The sequence below is a fragment of the Spermophilus citellus genome (assembly GCF_964194105.1).
Source record: "Spermophilus citellus genome assembly, chromosome: 4".
Lineage (NCBI taxonomy): Eukaryota > Metazoa > Chordata > Mammalia > Rodentia > Sciuridae > Spermophilus > Spermophilus citellus.
In genome coordinates, this window is record NC_138185.1 from 96191584 (window position 1) to 96215082 (window position 23499).

Below are 23499 nucleotides of genomic sequence, written 5' to 3' on the forward strand. Positions count from 1 at the left end.
TACCACAGATTGATGTGAGCACTCAATCATGGTAAGCATTTTGTTCGAAAATAGTGACCTTTTTCCTAGGGAATCAATCCAGTGACTTTGGACCTTGACTATGTTAGGCAGCCATGGGGCTGGTCATTAACTATGATGCAAGGCTCCATGATTGAAGTATGGGTCCATGCATCCTAGGGTGATAAAAAGATGAACCCTCATATCTGCCACATACCTCAAGCTCAGGGTCCCTTTTATTCAATGTACCTGGACCAATGATTACTTACAAAAACAAATCTTGTTGTAATCTGAACAAAATGAGTGACCAAACCACTTCTGTGAGCTAAGGTTCAGCACAGGGACCCTGCTAGGCAGACATGTAGGTGTATTTCTGGTATTCAAGCAGTATAAGCCACTGGGACTGAGGTATTTGAAAGCTATCCTGATTGCATCTGTTGGAAGAAATGGATTGGATAGTTATCTATCAATATTTGCTTGTGTGGTAAAAGTGGAAACTCATTGATTGTTTGGCTTATAGCATCCATACACTATAGTAAACAGATACTTGAAAACAACACATAAGTCATGAGACCCTCTCCTTGAGCTAGTCACACATTTGAACTGCCATATTCTGGTTGTTAATGGGTCTGAGGATGAAAATATAGTCAGAATCCAAAGACATAATTATGATTTTTTAAATTCTAATTTTCTATTAAGTGAATCAATTACATGGTAGTTGAAGAATAGGTACTTTGCTCTGTGGAACCGTCACAATGTATTTTAATTTGCTACCAACCCAGTCACTACAATTGGATAGTTCTTTTTATTTATTTTGTTTACATTTTCTATAAGCTAAGGAACCAATTTCAGTGTCAGTTTTAATGCTGACATCAACCACAAGCCACATTAAATAGTTTTAGCTATGATTATAATTTACATTGTTGTGTTTTTAAATAGATTTTATTCTCTACTTTCCTATAGCCTATCAATATTTTCTATTGCATTGAAAGAGATATTCTGATTATAGTAACTTATTTGAAATAGATGTGCTAGGGAACCTTAAAAATGTATATTTCCTGAAATATTATTTTTATACTCATGATCAAAGATGTGATGTTTTCTCATGCATGTGGCCCAATGCCTTAGGTGAATTTTTATAATTGCTTATAACTAAATTGATTAACACAGTTCTGTTTCACAACTTCCTTCATTTCCCCTGTACTTTGTAGATTAAGTGCTAGAATTCCCTGAAATATCATTGCAATACCAGTCAAATACTGATTTTTTTATGACCTGTGTTAGCTTCCTATGAAGAATCAACATAATATATTCCTGAGGAAACATCCAATTTTAGTAAATTTATTTTTGTGAGTTATTTTTACTATTTTAAGTAATCAAGAATTAAATAGGTTTACAAAGAGTTTTTTAATTAAAATATTAAATATTAATAGTCTGATAATTTATCTCAGCCTTCAGTCTTCTTAATTTTAATTATTCTATACTTTTTTCTACTTTCTATAGCATCTGACGCATTCTACAGAAATTATAAATTAGTGTATTTTGTATAGGTAAATAGTGATAACTGCTGTCTTGTGCAGTTGTAAAAACTGGACATAGCTGCTTCTTGTATTCCCAGATTATTACCCATGACAACATGGACCAAGTACTAGGTTTCAAATAAGCAGATTTGTTCCTTCCCGTGTCATCACATAAAGAAAAAATACTGGGAATTATACAGCCTCTCTTTCTTAAGGGCCAATGGGAATTCTCATATGGCAATTGTTTTGTCCTAAAAATACTGACATTCTTCTTAGGGAAACACAACATTCCAATGACACTAGACCCTGGCTATGCTAGGTGACTATGTGACTTGTCATTGACTGGGATGTTGGTCTGCATAATTGAAGAGTGTAGTTAAGAGTATCCCAGGGTGACAGAAACCTGGGTGATCAGAAACTGCCACATACCTCAGGCTCAGGGTTCCTTTTATTCAATGATGACTTGCAGAAATGAATCTCATTGGAATCTAGATAAATTGAGTGACCAAACCACTTCTGTGAGTTGAGGTCCAGCAAGGGGACCCTGCTAGGCAGACATGTGGAGGGAGTTTAAGTAGTCAGCAGCTGGGTATGAAACTAACCTGTTCACAGCAAATGAATTGTATAGAGGTCTATAAATACTCAATTATAGGATGACACAGATTTTTTTTTAAGGGCTTACCTGGCGACATCTATATACCTAGTAAATAGACTCTAGAGAAATAGGACTTGACTGGTGAGATTCATAGGAAATTATTATTTCTATCCTTGGGTTATCTGACATTTGTCTAAACTACCTAAGTCTTCTAGCTGATAGTTTGTCTTTAGAGTGTAATAAGATGACCAATGTCCAAAGATATTGAAGATATTTTATTTTTTATTTTCTATACTAAAAAATTTGCATGGGAATTTAAGAAAGGGTACTACTATATATGGGATCAACTAGTGGATTTTATTTATTTATGTATTTATTTATTTATTTTCCAATTTAGGCACTAGGTTTGGAACAAGTTTGTTTTCACTTTTTCCTATAAAAAAGGGAATGATTTTGTATATTAGCACTGCCTTCAAATATATGCTTCATTAAATATCTTAGATGTGAAAAGGTTATGTTCATTTTTACATGAATGTATTGGACACATATACCTGTCCTCAATATTTTCCACTCTATTGAAAGAGATATTCTCATTATAATAAATAATTTTAAGTGGATGGATATGCCAGGGAAATTTTGATATTAACATTTTATAAAATATTATTTTACATAGTTGTGACCAAAGATGCTGCAAGCAAGTTTAGTTGTGTTTGTCATACAGTTGGTCCAATGAATGTCTTGTGTGAATTCTTAAAATTAATTGTAATTCAGTAATCTATTAGCATTTTTTTCTCAGCTTCCCTAATTCCCCTGTACTTTTGTAAATTAGGCATGATAGAATCCATGGAATCCCACCACTGGAGAGTCACATAATAAAATTGTTACCTACCATCTCCTTTATCTGTAAATGATGAAAACAATATACTCCTGAGGTAACAACAAATTTTTAGTGAATTCTTGTGAGGTTTGGTATCATTTTTTTAAATTATCGAAAATTTAATTTTGTGAACAATATGTTCATACAAACAGCCTCAAGCATTATTAAGTTGTGCTAAGACATCATTATTTTTAAGATTTTGTGCTTTTTTTTAATTTGAATGACATCTAATCCATTTTATAGAGATTGTAAATTAGTATATTTTATGTGGAAGTTAATAGGGAAATTGCCTGTCCCATGCAAATGTGAAAAAAATAATCTGTATACTTTTCATATTCCTATATATAATCTCTCCCTATAGGTCAATGTGGACCAAGATCTGCAATTCATCTGGATAAATTTATTTCTTCATTTGTGTTGTCATGTGAAGGAAAGTATTAGGAATCATTCAGTCTCTCATCCTCAAGAGCCAGTGGTATTTCTCACAAAGTAAGCATTTGGCCTGAACATACTTATGTTCCTTGTAGAAACCACAAAGCTCCAACAGCACTGCATTGTGGCAGCCATGAGACTGGTCTGCATGATTAAAGATGTGGGTCAGTGTGTCTCAGTGTGATTAAGGCTAAGTGATCAGTGTCTGCCACATACCTCAGGTACAGGGTCCCTTTTATTCAATGTGCCTGGAACTCAGATAACTTACAAAAATGGATCTTGTTGGAATCCGAACAAAATGAATGACCAAACCACTTCTGTAAACTGAGATTTGGCACAGGGACCCTGCTAGGCAGAAATTTGGGAGAATTTCAGGTGTTCAACCAGTAGGTCCCACAGAGCTGAGGGAAATTGAAAATTACCAAATTGTATAGGTTAGTTGAAATGAAATGGATATTTGTTTATAGATATCCAATTGTGGAATATAAGAGTTAGTCCTTTGTTATTTCACTGGTAGCCTCTATATTCTGGGCTGGAGATTAACACTTGAGTAGTGAACACTTTGGGAAACTATTTTACCTATATGTGAGTCGTTCTTCTCATTGGGAATAGTCTACTAAGGTCCTAGTAAATGACCACTTAAAAGATATGAGGAGCTTTTATTTGGGCTTTATCACTTAAATTATAAAAGTATTATGGAAAATGTAATTTTTGTTTTTCTTAAAGGGCAATGACATGTTTCAGTTTGATCCCTCACATGGTCACAAGCACATGTTTTGTGTTACCTGTATTTGGGGCTCAGTATTCTACATGCTTGAGGGAAGGATTTAAATCCTTCAAGAAGAATTTAAACTATAAAATAATTGTATTGATATATATTTTGTGGACTGATATTCATTCTTTCAACCATGTTCTATTTAAATGGAGATTTTAGTTTTAATGAGTTATCCTGAAAGAAACACTTTCACACCAATCTCTTAGAAAAAAAATTACCTTCTATTCTCTGTTCTAATCAGTAAATATAATTTTCTTGTCATGTAGGTTGTCAAGTACATATCTATGATTGGTTTGTAGAAATCTCTTAAGAGTAAACATTCAATAGGGAAGGTATTGTTCTTCAATTTTCCTGACTTCTCCTGTACTTTGTAGTTGAAAAGGAGCATTAGAAGCACTTAGAATTATTACTGCTATAATGGGACATTGCCATCAGTGACCCCATCTGGGTTTATTGTTGTTTCTCATTACCAGGATATATTCTTTACTCTGCATCCTGGAGCATCTTACCCTCAAGACAAAAGAAGCCTGTTATTAGAAGTTTATCACATCTAGTCAGTGCTTCATTAATTCATGTTCCGGAAAATGCTGGTTTCTGCATGTTGTCCCTAATTTATTTCTCATATATTCCCCATATCCCAAAAGACTTTAAGGTGATATCTGAGACACTGAAATGTATGACTCCTTCCAGAATACTGGCATCCTGAATAAAACCTGATTTCTTTATCCCTAATGTTCATCTCTCAGACAGTGGTTTTCTATGTAGCAAATTTCCTAATCTTGGGTTGGTAATACTTCGACAATATTAAACTACTGAGCTAGTCAAGTTTTTATCAACTGCTATATCTTAAAACAATCAAACACCAGTTTCTGAGATAACATGACAATTTCTGTATGTGTGTGTGTGTGTGTGTGTGTGTGTGTGTGAGTGTGTTTCTGGAAATTGAACTCAGGACATCACACAAGCTAGGCACTGAAATATACCTCCAGCCACAATGTTTAACATGTACCTTGTTCAGTTTGGGGGTTAGCTCAGTGATAGAATGCCATTGTAGAGTGCATGAAACCCTCGGTTTGTTTTCCAGCCTCACAGGTGTAAATAAATGAAAACATATTTTCATTGGTCATGTTTATGTTACAAGTAATCATGAATGTAATTGGTTTTATAAAGTCTGTGAATCCAAACAGGAGGTATTAATAATCTTATGAGACATCTGATATGTCTGTCTCTTTTTTCAAGAGATTTCTTACCTCCTCTCTTTGGAATATGGGAATAATGCTAGTAGGATAATATGCCAGTATATTGTATGTGCGAGGACATAGTAAACTACCCAGCCTTTCCATGATGGATAAATGGATACATGAACTTGCCATTGTTACATATAGAATTAACCATATACAACTTACCATACTTATCTGTGGGTCACACACTGTGATTCAGTCAGACATTTGGGGGAAAAAATCGGTACGGAACACGTACCCTAGAATTTTGTCTTGTCATTATTCTCTAAACAATGCAAATAATCACAATGGATGTGATTTATGCAGCATTTACATGTATTTGGATATTATAAACACTAAGGGACTTGAGCATCCTCAGATTTTGGTGTCTTCTGGGTATCCTTGTACAAAGTCACAGGGGTACTAAGGAACAAATATATTTACCGTGTTTCCACAGATCATCCTGGACCAAGAGTAGATTGTATGACAAAGTTTATTTCTTCCTCTTGCCAGGTGACATGGAAGAGAGTTTGAGAAGAATTCAGCTTAATTATTCTCAACTGCTTCTATGCTCATAGTTTGATGTGGTAATTTGCTCATGGTAAGCATCCTTTCCTGAAAATACTAACATTCCTCCTATGGAATCATATCACTCCAATGGCATTGGACCCTAGCTCCGATAGACAGCCATGGGAATGGTCCTTCACTGTGTTGCAGGGCTCCATGATTGAAGAGTGTGGGTCCATGTGTCCCAGAATGACAGAACCCTGGGTGATCAGTAGCTGCCACATACCTTAGGCTCAGGGTCCATTTTATTCAATGTGCCTGGACCAATGATGACTTACAAAAATGGATCTTGTTGGAATCTGAACAAAATGAGTGACCAAACCACTTCTGTGAGCTGAGGTCCAGCATGGGGACTCTGCCAGGCAGACAGGGGTGGCAGGGGCGGGGCGGGGGGAATTCAGGTGTTCAGACAGTGGGACCCATAAGCAATAAGGTATTAGAAAACTCTCTTCCTTATATTAGGTTAGAATAAAAAAATTATACACAGCTCTTTTTCAATTTGGGGTAGTGGTGTTACATTGCACTCCTCTGAGTGCTTGACCAGAGCATTCATATACCTGCTTCTCAGGCATATGAATGTTATAGGAATGCGAGGCACAAGGTCACACATAATGAACACTGTGAAAGTAGCTGTGGTTGCATTTGAAACATTCATACCATTTTCTTCTTTTTCTAAGTATTGCAATGTTATTTTTAAGTTTATTTTCAAACGGATACATAAAAAATGTACATACTAGGGGGGTACCATGTAACATTTTATTACATGAATACCTTGTATTGGGATTAAATCAGGTTAAATATACCTGTCCTCTCAAATATTTATCATTTCTGTGTGGAAAATGTTTCAAAATTCCTTTCTCCTCAATTTTTGAAATGTGAAGTAAATTATCATCTGCGGTCACCCAACTGTGTATAACAGAACTTCTTAGGCCTATGTAACTGCAACTTAGTCCCTGTAATCAATATTCTCCATACCTTCCTCTTCCTGTACTCTCGCAAACCTCCAGTAAACACCATTCTACTCTCAGCTTCTATGCAATCTACTTTTATTTTGCACCCATGAAAGAGAGCATATGGTACTATTTTTTCTGTGCATGTCTTATTTCACTTAATAATATGATCTCTTCCATTCATTTCACAGTCAATAGGATTTCATTCTTTTTTTGTCAGATTGTATTCCTTGTTTTATAATGTGCTACGTTTCCTTTTTTATTGATTTTATTATTATTTTCAAATACACGACAACAGTGGAATGCATTACATTCCTTATTACACATATAGAGCACAATTTTTCGTATCTCTGTACATAAAGTATGTTCACATCAATTTATACCATTATACATGTACTTTTTTTGGCATTACGATTCTTAATACACATATATATCACAATTATTCATATCTCTGTCTGTATATAAGGTATGTTGACACCCAATGCAAGTTTTCATACATGTACTTGTATAATGAAGACCATCACATTCTACCATCCTTGCTAATCCCCTTGGCCCTCCCTTTCCTTCCCTATCTACAACCAATATAATCCTCCCATGCTCTCCCTCGCTACCCCACTATGAGTCACCCCCCCCCCCTTATATCAGAGAAAACATTCGGCATGTGTGTTTTGGGCATTGACTGACTTCACATAGCATGATCTTCTCCAACTCCATCCGTTTACCTGCAAATGCCATGATTTTGTTCTGTTTTTAATGCTGAGTAATATTCCATTGTGTTATGCCACTTTTTTTATCCATTCATCCTCTGAAGGTCATATAGGTTGCTTCCACGGTCTAGCTATTGGGAATCGTGCTGCTATAAACATTGATGTGGCTGTGTCCCTGCAGTATGTTGTTTTTAAGTCCTTTGGGTATAGTCCGAGAAGAGGAATAATCAAATGGTGTTCCATTCCCAGATTTCCCGGGAATCTCCATACTGCTTTCCAAAGTGGCTGCACCACTTTGCACTCCCACCAGCAATGTGTGAGTGTACCTTTTTCCCTACATCCTTGCCAAAACGTGTTGTTGTTTGTCTTCCTAATAGCTGCCGTTCTGACTAGAGTGAGATGATATCTTAGAGTAGTTTTGATTTGCACTTCTCTGATTGCTAGAGAAGATGTGTATTTTTTCATATATTTGTTGATGGATCTTATATCCTCTTCTGAGAAGTGTCTGTTCATGTTTTTTGCCCATTTATTGATTGGGTTATTTGTTGTTTTTGGTGCTTAGCTTGTTGAGTTCTTGATATACTTTAGAGATTAGTGCTCTATCTGATGTGTGAGCACTAGAATGCTCCTAGGATGCAGGCTCTCTCAGATTGTTTCTTTTGAGGAGAACAAACTTTTTAGTTTGAATCAATCCCATTTATTGATACTTACTTTTAATTCTTGTGCTAGAGCAGTCTTATTAAGGAAGTGCGGGGCCTAATCCCACATGATGAAGATTAGGGCCTACTTTTTCTTCTATTAGACACAGAGTCCCTGGTTTAACTCCTAGGTCCTTGATCCATTTTGAGGTACGTTTGGTGCATGGTGAGAGACAGGGTTTCAATTTCATTTTGTTGCATACGGATTTCCCATTTACCCAGCACCATTTGTTGAAGATGCTATCTTTTCTCCAGTGCCTTAGAAGCTCTCAGAATTATTTCTGCTAAAACTGGGTATTGCCATCCGTGACTCCATCTTGGTTTCTTGTTGATTCTCATTCCCAGGATATATTCTTTACTCTGCATCCTGGAGCATCTTTCCCTCCAGACCAGAGAAGACTGTCATTAGAAGTTTATCACCTCTGGTCAGTGCTGCTTTCTTAACTCATGGTCCTGGGAAATGCTGGTTTCTGCATGTTGTCCCTAATCTATTTCTCATATAAATATTTCCCATATCCCCAAAGACTTTACTGTGATATCTGAGACATTAAAATGTCGGGCTCCTTCCAGATAACCGGCATAAAACCTTATTTCTTTATCTCCAATGTGCATCTCTCAGACAATGGTTTTCTATGTAGCAAGTTTCCTAACCTCAGGTTGGTAATACAGCCACAACATAGAAGTACTGAGCTAGCCACTTTTTATCAACTCTGTATCTTCAAACGATCAAAACACCAGTTTCTGAGATAACATGACAATTTATCTGTGTGTGTGTGTGTGTGTGTGTGTGTGTGTGTGTGAGTGTGTTTCTGGAAATTGAACTCAGGGCATCACACATGCTAGGCACTGAAATATACCTCCAGCCACAATGTTTAACATGTACCTTGTTCCGTTTGGGGGTTAGCTCAGTGATAGAATGCCATTGTAGTGTGCATGAAGCCCTCGGTTTGTTTTCCAGCCTCACAACTCTGAATAAATGAAAACATATTTTCATTGGTCATGTTTATGTTACAAGTAATCATGAATGTAAATGGTTTTATAAAGTCTGTGAATCCAAACAGGAGGTATTAATAATCTTATGAGACATCTGATATGTCTGTCTCTTTTTTCAAGAGATTTCATACCTCCTCTCTTTGGAATATGGGAATAATGCTAGTAGGATAATATGCCAGTATATTGTACGTGCGAGGACATAGTAAACTACCCAGCCTTTCCATGATGGATAAATGGATACATGAACTTGCCATTGTTACATATAGAATTAACCATATACAACTTACCATACTTATCTGTGGGTCACACACTGTGATTCAGTCAGACATTTGGGGGAAAAAATCGGTACGGAACACGTACCCTAGAATTTTGTCTTGTCATTATTCTCTAAACAATGCAAATAATCACAATGGATGTGATTTATGCAGCATTTACATGTATTTGGATATTATAAACACTAAGGGACTTGAGCATCCTCAGATTTTGGTGTCTTCTGGGTATCCTTGTACAAAGTCACAGGGGTACTAAGGAACAAATATATTTACCGTGTTTCCACAGATCATCCTGGACCAAGAGTAGATTGTATGACAAAGTTTATTTCTTCCTCTTGCCAGGTGACATGGAAGAGAGTTTGAGAAGAATTCAGCTTAATTATTCTCAACTGCTTCTATGCTCATAGTTTGATGTGGTAATTTGCTCATGGTAAGCATCCTTTCCTGAAAATACTAACATTCCTCCTATGGAATCATATCACTCCAATGGCATTGGACCCTAGCTCCGATAGACAGCCATGGGAATGGTCCTTCACTGTGTTGCAGGGCTCCATGATTGAAGAGTGTGGGTCCATGTGTCCCAGAATGACAGAACCCTGGGTGATCAGTAGCTGCCACATACCTTAGGCTCAGGGTCCATTTTATTCAATGTGCCTGGACCAATGATGACTTACAAAAATGGATCTTGTTGGAATCTGAACAAAATGAGTGACCAAACCACTTCTGTGAGCTGAGGTCCAGCATGGGGACTCTGCCAGGCAGACAGGGGTGGCAGGGGCGGGGCGGGGGGAATTCAGGTGTTCAGACAGTGGGACCCATAAGCAATAAGGTATTAGAAAACTCTCTTCCTTATATTAGGTTAGAATAAAAAAATTATACACAGCTCTTTTTCAATTTGGGGTAGTGGTGTTACATTGCACTCCTCTGAGTGCTTGACCAGAGCATTCATATACCTGCTTCTCAGGCATATGAATGTTATAGGAATGCGAGGCACAAGGTCACACATAATGAACACTGTGAAAGTAGCTGTGGTTGCATTTGAAACATTCATACCATTTTCTTCTTTTTCTAAGTATTGCAATGTTATTTTTAAGTTTATTTTCAAACGGATACATAAAAAATGTACATACTAGGGGGGTACCATGTAACATTTTATTACATGAATACCTTGTATTGGGATTAAATCAGGTTAAATATACCTGTCCTCTCAAATATTTATCATTTCTGTGTGGAAAATGTTTCAAAATTCCTTTCTCCTCAATTTTTGAAATGTGAAGTAAATTATCATCTGCGGTCACCCAACTGTGTATAACAGAACTTCTTAGGCCTATGTAACTGCAACTTAGTCCCTGTAATCAATATTCTCCATACCTTCCTCTTCCTGTACTCTCGCAAACCTCCAGTAAACACCATTCTACTCTCAGCTTCTATGCAATCTACTTTTATTTTGCACCCATGAAAGAGAGCATATGGTACTATTTTTTCTGTGCATGTCTTATTTCACTTAATAATATGATCTCTTCCATTCATTTCACAGTCAATAGGATTTCATTCTTTTTTTGTCAGATTGTATTCCTTGTTTTATAATGTGCTACGTTTCCTTTTTTATTGATTTTATTATTATTTTCAAATACACGACAACAGTGGAATGCATTACATTCCTTATTACACATATAGAGCACAATTTTTCGTATCTCTGTACATAAAGTATGTTCACATCAATTTATACCATTATACATGTACTTTTTTTGGCATTACGATTCTTAATACACATATATATCACAATTATTCATATCTCTGTCTGTATATAAGGTATGTTGACACCCAATGCAAGTTTTCATACATGTACTTGTATAATGAAGACCATCACATTCTACCATCCTTGCTAATCCCCTTGGCCCTCCCTTTCCTTCCCTATCTACAACCAATATAATCCTCCCATGCTCTCCCTCGCTACCCCACTATGAGTCACCCCCCCCCCTTATATCAGAGAAAACATTCGGCATGTGTGTTTTGGGCATTGACTGACTTCACATAGCATGATCTTCTCCAACTCCATCCGTTTACCTGCAAATGCCATGATTTTGTTCTGTTTTTAATGCTGAGTAATATTCCATTGTGTTATGCCACTTTTTTTATCCATTCATCCTCTGAAGGTCATATAGGTTGCTTCCACGGTCTAGCTATTGGGAATCGTGCTGCTATAAACATTGATGTGGCTGTGTCCCTGCAGTATGTTGTTTTTAAGTCCTTTGGGTATAGTCCGAGAAGAGGAATAATCAAATGGTGTTCCATTCCCAGATTTCCCAGGAATCTCCATACTGCTTTCCAAAGTGGCTGCACCACTTTGCACTCCCACCAGCAATGTGTGAGTGTACCTTTTTCCCTACGTCCTTGCCAAAACGTGTTGTTGTTTGTCTTCCTAATAGCTGCCGTTCTGACTAGAGTGAGATGATATCTTAGAGTAGTTTTGATTTGCACTTCTCTGATTGCTAGAGAAGATGTGTATTTTTTCATATATTTGTTGATGGATCTTATATCCTCTTCTGAGAAGTGTCTGTTCATGTTTTTTGCCCATTTATTGATTGGGTTATTTGTTGTTTTTGGTGCTTAGCTTGTTGAGTTCTTGATATACTTTAGAGATTAGTGCTCTATCTGATGTGTGAGCACTAGAATGCTCCTAGGATGTAGGCTCTCTCAGATTGTTTCTTTTGAGGAGAACAAACTTTTTAGTTTGAATCAATCCCATTTATTGATACTTACTTTTAATTCTTGTGCTAGAGCAGTCTTATTAAGGAAGTGCGGGGCCTAATCCCACATGATGAAGATTAGGGCCTACTTTTTCTTCTATTAGACACAGAGTCCCTGGTTTAACTCCTAGGTCCTTGATCCATTTTGAGGTACGTTTGGTGCATGGTGAGAGACAGGGTTTCAATTTCATTTTGTTGCATACGGATTTCCCATTTACCCAGCACCATTTGTTGAAGATGCTATCTTTTCTCCAGTGCCTTAGAAGCTCTCAGAATTATTTCTGCTAAAACTGGGTATTGCCATCCGTGACTCCATCTTGGTTTCTTGTTGATTCTCATTCCCAGGATATATTCTTTACTCTGCATCCTGGAGCATCTTTCCCTCCAGACCAGAGAAGACTGTCATTAGAAGTTTATCACCTCTGGTCAGTGCTGCTTTCTTAACTCATGGTCCTGGGAAATGCTGGTTTCTGCATGTTGTCCCTAATCTATTTCTCATATAAATATTTCCCATATCCCCAAAGACTTTACTGTGATATCTGAGACATTAAAATGTCGGGCTCCTTCCAGATAACCGGCATAAAACCTTATTTCTTTATCTCCAATGTGCATCTCTCAGACAATGGTTTTCTATGTAGCAAGTTTCCTAACCTCAGGTTGGTAATACAGCCACAACATAGAAGTACTGAGCTAGCCACTTTTTATCAACTCTGTATCTTCAAACGATCAAAACACCAGTTTCTGAGATAACATGACAATTTATCTGTGTGTGTGTGTGTGTGTGTGTGTGTGTGTGTGTGAGTGTGTTTCTGGAAATTGAACTCAGGGCATCACACATGCTAGGCACTGAAATATACCTCCAGCCACAATGTTTAACATGTACCTTGTTCCGTTTGGGGGTTAGCTCAGTGATAGAATGCCATTGTAGTGTGCATGAAGCCCTCGGTTTGTTTTCCAGCCTCACAACTCTGAATAAATGAAAACATATTTTCATTGGTCATGTTTATGTTACAAGTAATCATGAATGTAAATGGTTTTATAAAGTCTGTGAATCCAAACAGGAGGTATTAATAATCTTATGAGACATCTGATATGTCTGTCTCTTTTTTCAAGAGATTTCATACCTCCTCTCTTTGGAATATGGGAATAATGCTAGTAGGATAATATGCCAGTATATTGTACGTGCGAGGACATAGTAAACTACCCAGCCTTTCCATGATGGATAAATGGATACATGAACTTGCCATTGTTACATATAGAATTAACCATATACAACTTACCATACTTATCTGTGGGTCACACACTGTGATTCAGTCAGACATTTGGGGGAAAAAATCGGTACGGAACACGTACCCTAGAATTTTGTCTTGTCATTATTCTCTAAACAATGCAAATAATCACAATGGATGTGATTTATGCAGCATTTACATGTATTTGGATATTATAAACACTAAGGGACTTGAGCATCCTCAGATTTTGGTGTCTTCTGGGTATCCTTGTACAAAGTCACAGGGGTACTAAGGAACAAATATATTTACCGTGTTTCCACAGATCATCCTGGACCAAGAGTAGATTGTATGACAAAGTTTATTTCTTCCTCTTGCCAGGTGACATGGAAGAGAGTTTGAGAAGAATTCAGCTTAATTATTCTCAACTGCTTCTATGCTCATAGTTTGATGTGGTAATTTGCTCATGGTAAGCATCCTTTCCTGAAAATACTAACATTCCTCCTATGGAATCATATCACTCCAATGGCATTGGACCCTAGCTCCGATAGACAGCCATGGGAATGGTCCTTCACTGTGTTGCAGGGCTCCATGATTGAAGAGTGTGGGTCCATGTGTCCCAGAATGACAGAACCCTGGGTGATCAGTAGCTGCCACATACCTTAGGCTCAGGGTCCATTTTATTCAATGTGCCTGGACCAATGATGACTTACAAAAATGGATCTTGTTGGAATCTGAACAAAATGAGTGACCAAACCACTTCTGTGAGCTGAGGTCCAGCATGGGGACTCTGCCAGGCAGACAGGGGTGGCAGGGGCGGGGCGGGGGGAATTCAGGTGTTCAGACAGTGGGACCCATAAGCAATAAGGTATTAGAAAACTCTCTTCCTTATATTAGGTTAGAATAAAAAAATTATACACAGCTCTTTTTCAATTTGGGGTAGTGGTGTTACATTGCACTCCTCTGAGTGCTTGACCAGAGCATTCATATACCTGCTTCTCAGGCATATGAATGTTATAGGAATGCGAGGCACAAGGTCACACATAATGAACACTGTGAAAGTAGCTGTGGTTGCATTTGAAACATTCATACCATTTTCTTCTTTTTCTAAGTATTGCAATGTTATTTTTAAGTTTATTTTCAAACGGATACATAAAAAATGTACATACTAGGGGGGTACCATGTAACATTTTATTACATGAATACCTTGTATTGGGATTAAATCAGGTTAAATATACCTGTCCTCTCAAATATTTATCATTTCTGTGTGGAAAATGTTTCAAAATTCCTTTCTCCTCAATTTTTGAAATGTGAAGTAAATTATCATCTGCGGTCACCCAACTGTGTATAACAGAACTTCTTAGGCCTATGTAACTGCAACTTAGTCCCTGTAATCAATATTCTCCATACCTTCCTCTTCCTGTACTCTCGCAAACCTCCAGTAAACACCATTCTACTCTCAGCTTCTATGCAATCTACTTTTATTTTGCACCCATGAAAGAGAGCATATGGTACTATTTTTTCTGTGCATGTCTTATTTCACTTAATAATATGATCTCTTCCATTCATTTCACAGTCAATAGGATTTCATTCTTTTTTTGTCAGATTGTATTCCTTGTTTTATAATGTGCTACGTTTCCTTTTTTATTGATTTTATTATTATTTTCAAATACACGACAACAGTGGAATGCATTACATTCCTTATTACACATATAGAGCACAATTTTTCGTATCTCTGTACATAAAGTATGTTCACATCAATTTATACCATTATACATGTACTTTTTTTGGCATTACGATTCTTAATACACATATATATCACAATTATTCATATCTCTGTCTGTATATAAGGTATGTTGACACCCAATGCAAGTTTTCATACATGTACTTGTATAATGAAGACCATCACATTCTACCATCCTTGCTAATCCCCTTGGCCCTCCCTTTCCTTCCCTATCTACAACCAATATAATCCTCCCATGCTCTCCCTCGCTACCCCACTATGAGTCACCCCCCCCCCTTATATCAGAGAAAACATTCGGCATGTGTGTTTTGGGCATTGACTGACTTCACATAGCATGATCTTCTCCAACTCCATCCGTTTACCTGCAAATGCCATGATTTTGTTCTGTTTTTAATGCTGAGTAATATTCCATTGTGTTATGCCACTTTTTTTATCCATTCATCCTCTGAAGGTCATATAGGTTGCTTCCACGGTCTAGCTATTGGGAATCGTGCTGCTATAAACATTGATGTGGCTGTGTCCCTGCAGTATGTTGTTTTTAAGTCCTTTGGGTATAGTCCGAGAAGAGGAATAATCAAATGGTGTTCCATTCCCAGATTTCCCAGGAATCTCCATACTGCTTTCCAAAGTGGCTGCACCACTTTGCACTCCCACCAGCAATGTGTGAGTGTACCTTTTTCCCTACGTCCTTGCCAAAACGTGTTGTTGTTTGTCTTCCTAATAGCTGCCGTTCTGACTAGAGTGAGATGATATCTTAGAGTAGTTTTGATTTGCACTTCTCTGATTGCTAGAGAAGATGTGTATTTTTTCATATATTTGTTGATGGATCTTATATCCTCTTCTGAGAAGTGTCTGTTCATGTTTTTTGCCCATTTATTGATTGGGTTATTTGTTGTTTTTGGTGCTTAGCTTGTTGAGTTCTTGATATACTTTAGAGATTAGTGCTCTATCTGATGTGTGAGCACTAGAATGCTCCTAGGATGTAGGCTCTCTCAGATTGTTTCTTTTGAGGAGAACAAACTTTTTAGTTTGAATCAATCCCATTTATTGATACTTACTTTTAATTCTTGTGCTAGAGCAGTCTTATTAAGGAAGTGCGGGGCCTAATCCCACATGATGAAGATTAGGGCCTACTTTTTCTTCTATTAGACACAGAGTCCCTGGTTTAACTCCTAGGTCCTTGATCCATTTTGAGGTACGTTTGGTGCATGGTGAGAGACAGGGTTTCAATTTCATTTTGTTGCATACGGATTTCCCATTTACCCAGCACCATTTGTTGAAGATGCTATCTTTTCTCCAGTGCCTTAGAAGCTCTCAGAATTATTTCTGCTAAAACTGGGTATTGCCATCCGTGACTCCATCTTGGTTTCTTGTTGATTCTCATTCCCAGGATATATTCTTTACTCTGCATCCTGGAGCATCTTTCCCTCCAGACCAGAGAAGACTGTCATTAGAAGTTTATCACCTCTGGTCAGTGCTGCTTTCTTAACTCATGGTCCTGGGAAATGCTGGTTTCTGCATGTTGTCCCTAATCTATTTCTCATATAAATATTTCCCATATCCCCAAAGACTTTACTGTGATATCTGAGACATTAAAATGTCGGGCTCCTTCCAGATAACCGGCATAAAACCTTATTTCTTTATCTCCAATGTGCATCTCTCAGACAATGGTTTTCTATGTAGCAAGTTTCCTAACCTCAGGTTGGTAATACAGCCACAACATAGAAGTACTGAGCTAGCCACTTTTTATCAACTCTGTATCTTCAAACGATCAAAACACCAGTTTCTGAGATAACATGACAATTTATCTGTGTGTGTGTGTGTGTGTGTGTGTGTGTGTGTGTGTGAGTGTGTTTCTGGAAATTGAACTCAGGGCATCACACATGCTAGGCACTGAAATATACCTCCAGCCACAATGTTTAACATGTACCTTGTTCCGTTTGGGGGTTAGCTCAGTGATAGAATGCCATTGTAGTGTGCATGAAGCCCTCGGTTTGTTTTCCAGCCTCACAACTCTGAATAAATGAAAACATATTTTCATTGGTCATGTTTATGTTACAAGTAATCATGAATGTAAATGGTTTTATAAAGTCTGTGAATCCAAACAGGAGGTATTAATAATCTTATGAGACATCTGATATGTCTGTCTCTTTTTTCAAGAGATTTCATACCTCCTCTCTTTGGAATATGGGAATAATGCTAGTAGGATAATATGCCAGTATATTGTACGTGCGAGGACATAGTAAACTACCCAGCCTTTCCATGATGGATAAATGGATACATGAACTTGCCATTGTTACATATAGAATTAACCATATACAACTTACCATACTTATCTGTGGGTCACACACTGTGATTCAGTCAGACATTTGGGGGAAAAAATCGGTACGGAACACGTACCCTAGAATTTTGTCTTGTCATTATTCTCTAAACAATGCAAATAATCACAATGGATGTGATTTATGCAGCATTTACATGTATTTGGATATTATAAACACTAAGGGACTTGAGCATCCTCAGATTTTGGTGTCTTCTGGGTATCCTTGTACAAAGTCACAGGGGTACTAAGGAACAAATATATTTACCGTGTTTCCACAGATCATCCTGGACCAAGAGTAGATTGTATGACAAAGTTTATTTCTTCCTCTTGCCAGGTGACATGGAAGAGAGTTTGAGAAGAATTCAGCTTAATTATTCTCAACTGCTTCTATGCTCATAGTTTGATGTGGTAATTTGCTCATGGTAAGCATCCTTTCCTGAAAATACTAACATTCCTCCTATGGAATCATATCACTCCAATGGCATTGGACCCTAGCTCCGATAGACAGCCATGGGAATGGTCCTTCACTGTGTTGCAGGGCTCCATGATTGAAGAGTGTGGGTCCATGTGTCCCAGAATGACAGAACCCTGGGTGATCAGTAGCTGCCACATACCTTAGGCTCAGGGTCCATTTTATTCAATGTGCCTGGACCAATGATGACTTACAAAAATGGATCTTGTTGGAATCTGAACAAAATGAGTGACCAAACCACTTCTGTGAGCTGAGGTCCAGCATGGGGACTCTGCCAGGCAGACAGGGGTGGCAGGGGCGGGGCGGGGGGAATTCAGGTGTTCAGACAGTGGGACCCATAAGCAATAAGGTATTAGAAAACTCTCTTCCTTATATTAGGTTAGAATAAAAAAATTATACACAGCTCTTTTTCAATTTGGGGTAGTGGTGTTACATTGCACTCCTCTGAGTGCTTGACCAGAGCATTCATATACCTGCTTCTCAGGCATATGAATGTTATAGGAATGCGAGGCACAAGGTCACACATAATGAACACTGTGAAAGTAGCTGTGGTTGCATTTGAAACATTCATACCATTTTCTTCTTTTTCTAAGTATTGCAATGTTATTTTTAAGTTTATTTTCAAACGGATACATAAAAAATGTACATACTAGGGGGGTACCATGTAACATTTTATTACATGAATACCTTGTATTGGGATTAAATCAGGTTAAATATACCTGTCCTCTCAAATATTTATCATTTCTGTGTGGAAAATGTTTCAAAATTCCTTTCTCCTCAATTTTTGAAATGTGAAGTAAATTATCATCTGCGGTCACCCAACTGTGTATAACAGAACTTCTTAGGCCTATGTAACTGCAACTTAGTCCCTGTAATCAATATTCTCCATACCTTCCTCTTCCTGTACTCTCGCAAACCTCCAGTAAACACCATTCTACTCTCAGCTTCTATGCAATCTACTTTTATTTTGCACCCATGAAAGAGAGCATATGGTACTATTTTTTCTGTGCATGTCTTATTTCACTTAATAATATGATCTCTTCCATTCATTTCACAGTCAATAGGATTTCATTCTTTTTTTGTCAGATTGTATTCCTTGTTTTATAATGTGCTACGTTTCCTTTTTTATTGATTTTATTATTATTTTCAAATACACGACAACAGTGGAATGCATTACATTCCTTATTACACATATAGAGCACAATTTTTCGTATCTCTGTACATAAAGTATGTTCACATCAATTTATACCATTATACATGTACTTTTTTTGGCATTACGATTCTTAATACACATATATATCACAATTATTCATATCTCTGTCTGTATATAAGGTATGTTGACACCCAATGCAAGTTTTCATACATGTACTTGTATAATGAAGACCATCACATTCTACCATCCTTGCTAATCCCCTTGGCCCTCCCTTTCCTTCCCTATCTACAACCAATCTAATCCTCCCATGCTCTCCCTCGCTACCCCACTATGAGTCACCCCCCCCCCTTATATCAGAGAAAACATTCGGCATGTGTGTTTTGGGCATTGACTGACTTCACATAGCATGATCTTCTCCAACTCCATCCGTTTACCTGCAAATGCCATGATTTTGTTCTGTTTTTAATGCTGAGTAATATTCCATTGTGTTATGCCACTTTTTTTATCCATTCATCCTCTGAAGGTCATATAGGTTGCTTCCACGGTCTAGCTATTGGGAATCGTGCTGCTATAAACATTGATGTGGCTGTGTCCCTGCAGTATGTTGTTTTTAAGTCCTTTGGGTATAGTCCGAGAAGAGGAATAATCAAATGGTGTTCCATTCCCAGATTTCCCGGGAATCTCCATACTGCTTTCCAAAGTGGCTGCACCACTTTGCACTCCCACCAGCAATGTGTGAGTGTACCTTTTTCCCTACGTCCTTGCCAAAACGTGTTGTTGTTTGTCTTCCTAATAGCTGCCGTTCTGACTAGAGTGAGATGATATCTTAGAGTAGTTTTGATTTGCACTTCTCTGATTGCTAGAGAAGATGTGTATTTTTTCATATATTTGTTAATGGATCTTATATCCTCTTCTGAGAAGTGTCTGTTCATGTTTTTTGCCCATTTATTGATTGGGTTATTTGTTGTTTTTGGTGCTTAGCTTGTTGAGTTCTTGATATACTTTAGAGATTAGTGCTCTATCTGATGTGTGAGCACTAGAATGCTCCTAGGATGTAGGCTCTCTCAGATTGTTTCTTTTGAGGAGAACAAACTTTTTAGTTTGAATCAATCCCATTTATTGATACTTACTTTTAATTCTTGTGCTAGAGCAGTCTTATTAAGGAAGTGCGGGGCCTAATCCCACATGATGAAGATTAGGGCCTACTTTTTCTTCTATTAGACACAGAGTCCCTGGTTTAACTCCTAGGTCCTTGATCCATTTTGAGGTACGTTTGGTGCATGGTGAGAGACAGGGTTTCAATTTCATTTTGTTGCATACGGATTTCCCATTTACCCAGCACCATTTGTTGAAGATGCTATCTTTTCTCCAGTGCCTTAGAAGCTCTCAGAATTATTTCTGCTAAAACTGGGTATTGCCATCCGTGACTCCATCTTGGTTTCTTGTTGATTCTCATTCCCAGGATATATTCTTTACTCTGCATCCTGGAGCATCTTTCCCTCCAGACCAGAGAAGACTGTCATTAGAAGTTTATCATCTCTGGTCAGTGCTGCTTTCTTAACTCATGGTCCTGGGAAATGCTGGTTTCTGCATGTTGTCCCTAATCTATTTCTCATATAAATATTTCCCATATCCCCAAAGACTTTACTGTGATATCTGAGACATTAAAATGTCGGGCTCCTTCCAGATAACTGGCATAAAACCTAATTTTTTTATCTCCAATGTGCATCTCTCAGACAATGGTTTTCTTTTTTTTTTTTTTTTTTTGGACTCAGTACCTGTTTATTAAACTCTATGAAGCTGGACTGGCTTATCAAAAGGAGGTAAGTTAAAGTTAGCTGCAGTTGGAAAATTTTACAATTGTTCTCCTTGTCCTTGAAATACATCATTTTTTTTTATTGGTGATAGCATCTTCAACAAATGGTGCTGGGAAAACTGGAAATCCATATGCAACAAAATGAAAATGAATCCCTTTCTCTCGCCATGCAAAAAAGTTAACGCAAAATGAATCAAGGAGCTTGATATCAAACCAGAGACAAGGCATCTGATAGAAGAAAAAGTTGGCTACGGCCTACACACTGTGGGGTCGGGCTCCAAATTCCTCAATAGGACACCCATAGCACAAGAATTAATATCTAGAATCAACAAATGGGACTTGCTCAAACTAAAATGTTTTTTTTCTCAGCAAAAGAAACAATAAGAGAGGTAAATAGGGAGCCTACATCATAGGAACAAATCTTTACTCCTCACACTTCAGATAGAGCCCTAATATCCAGAGTATATAAAGAACTCAAAAAATTAGACAATAAGATAACAAATAACCCAATCAACAAATGGGCCAAGGACCTAAACAGACACTTCTCAGAGGAGGACATACAATCAATCAACAAGTACATGAAAAAATGCTCACCATCACTAGCAGTCAGAGAAATGCAAATCAAAACCACCCTAAGATATCATCACACTCCAGTAAGATTGGCAGCCATTATGAAGTCAAACAACAACAAGTGCAGGCGAGGATGTGGGGAAAAGGGTACACTTGTACATTGTCGGTGGGACAATGGTTTTCTATGAAGCAAGCTTCCTAACCTCAGGTTGGTAATAATGCCACAACATAGAACTACTGAGCTAGCCACTTTTTAACAACTTCTGTATCTTCAAACGATCAAAACACCAGTTTCTGAGATAACATCACAATTTCTCTGTGTGTGTGTGTGTGTGTGTGTGTGTGTGTGTGTGTGTGTGAGTGTGTTTCTGGAAATTGAACTCAGGGCATCACACATGCTAGGCACTGAAATATACCTCCAGCCACAATGTTTAACATGTACCTTGTTCCGTTTGGGGGTTAGCTCAGTGATAGAATGCCATTGTAGTGTGCATGAAGCCCTCGGTTTGTTTTCCAGCCTCACAACTCTGAATAAATGAAAACATATTTTCATTGGTCATGATTATGTTACAAGTAATCATGAATGTAAATGGTTTTATAAAGTCTGTGAATCCAAACAGGAGGTATTAATAATCTTATGAGACATCTGATATGTCTGTCTCTTTTTTCAAGAGATTTCTTACCTCCTCTCTTTGGAATATGGGAATAATGCTAGTAGGATAATATGCCAGTATATTGTACGTGCGAGGACATAGTAAACTACCCAGCCTTTCCATGATGGATAAATGGATACATGAACTTGCCATTGTTACATATAGAATTAACCATATACAACTTACCATACTTATCTGTGGGTCACACATCTGTGATTCAGTCAGACATTTGGGGGAAAAAATCGGTACGGAACATGTACCCTAGAATTTTGTCTTGTCATTATTCTCTAAACAATGCAAATAATCACAATGGATGTGATTTATGCAGCATTTACATGTATTTGGATATTATAAACACTAAGGGACTTGAGCATCCTCAGATTTTGGTGTCTTCTGGGTATCCTTGTACAAAGTCACAGGGGTACTAAGGAACAAATATATTTACCGTGTTTCCACAGATCGTCCTGGACCAAGAGTAGATTGTATGACAAAGTTTATTTCTTCCTCTTACAAGGTGACATGGAAGAGAGTTTGAGAAGAATTCAGCTTAATTATTCTCAACTGCATCTACGCTCATAGTTTGATGTGGTAATTTGCTCATGGTAAGCATCCTTTCCTGAAAATACTAACATTCCTCCTATGGAATCATATCACTCCAATGGCATTGGACCCTAGCTCCGATAGACAGCCATGGGAATGGTCCTTCACTGTGTTGCAGGGCTCCATGATTGAAGAGTGTGGGTCCATGTGTCCCAGAATGACAGAACCCTGGGTGATCAGTAGCTGCCACATACCTTAGGCTCAGGGTCCATTTTATTCAATGTGCCTGGACCAATGATGACTTACAAAAATGGATCTTGTTGGAATCTGAACAAAATGAGTGACCAAACCACTTCTGTGAGCTGAGGTCCAGCATGGGGACTCTGCCAGGCAGACAGGGGTGGCAGGGGCGGGGCGGGGGGAATTCAGGTGTTCAGACAGTGGGACCCATAAGCAATAAGGTATTAGAAAACTCTCTTCCTTATATTAGGTTAGAATAAAAAAATTATACACAGCTCTTTTTCAATTTGGGGTAGTGGTGTTACATTGCACTCCTCTGAGTGCTTGACCAGAGCATTCATATACCTGCTTCTCAGGCATATGAATGTTATAGGAATGCGAGGCACAAGGTCACACATAATGAACACTGTGA

General features: G+C 37.7%; 1 long non-coding RNA gene across 1 annotated transcript; it reads left to right on the forward strand.

Annotated features, from left to right (window-relative positions):
- The first annotated feature begins 3350 nt into the window (after positions 1–3350).
- On the forward strand, positions 3351–20804 carry LOC308646180. The gene is made up of 10 exons (XR_014021331.1): positions 3351–3478; positions 4670–4749; positions 5874–6017; positions 8684–8763; positions 9890–10033; positions 12699–12778; positions 13905–14048; positions 16714–16793; positions 17922–18065; positions 20731–20804. It is a non-coding gene; the product is annotated as an uncharacterized lncRNA (long non-coding RNA).
- Positions 20805–23499: the final 2695 nt, after the last annotated feature.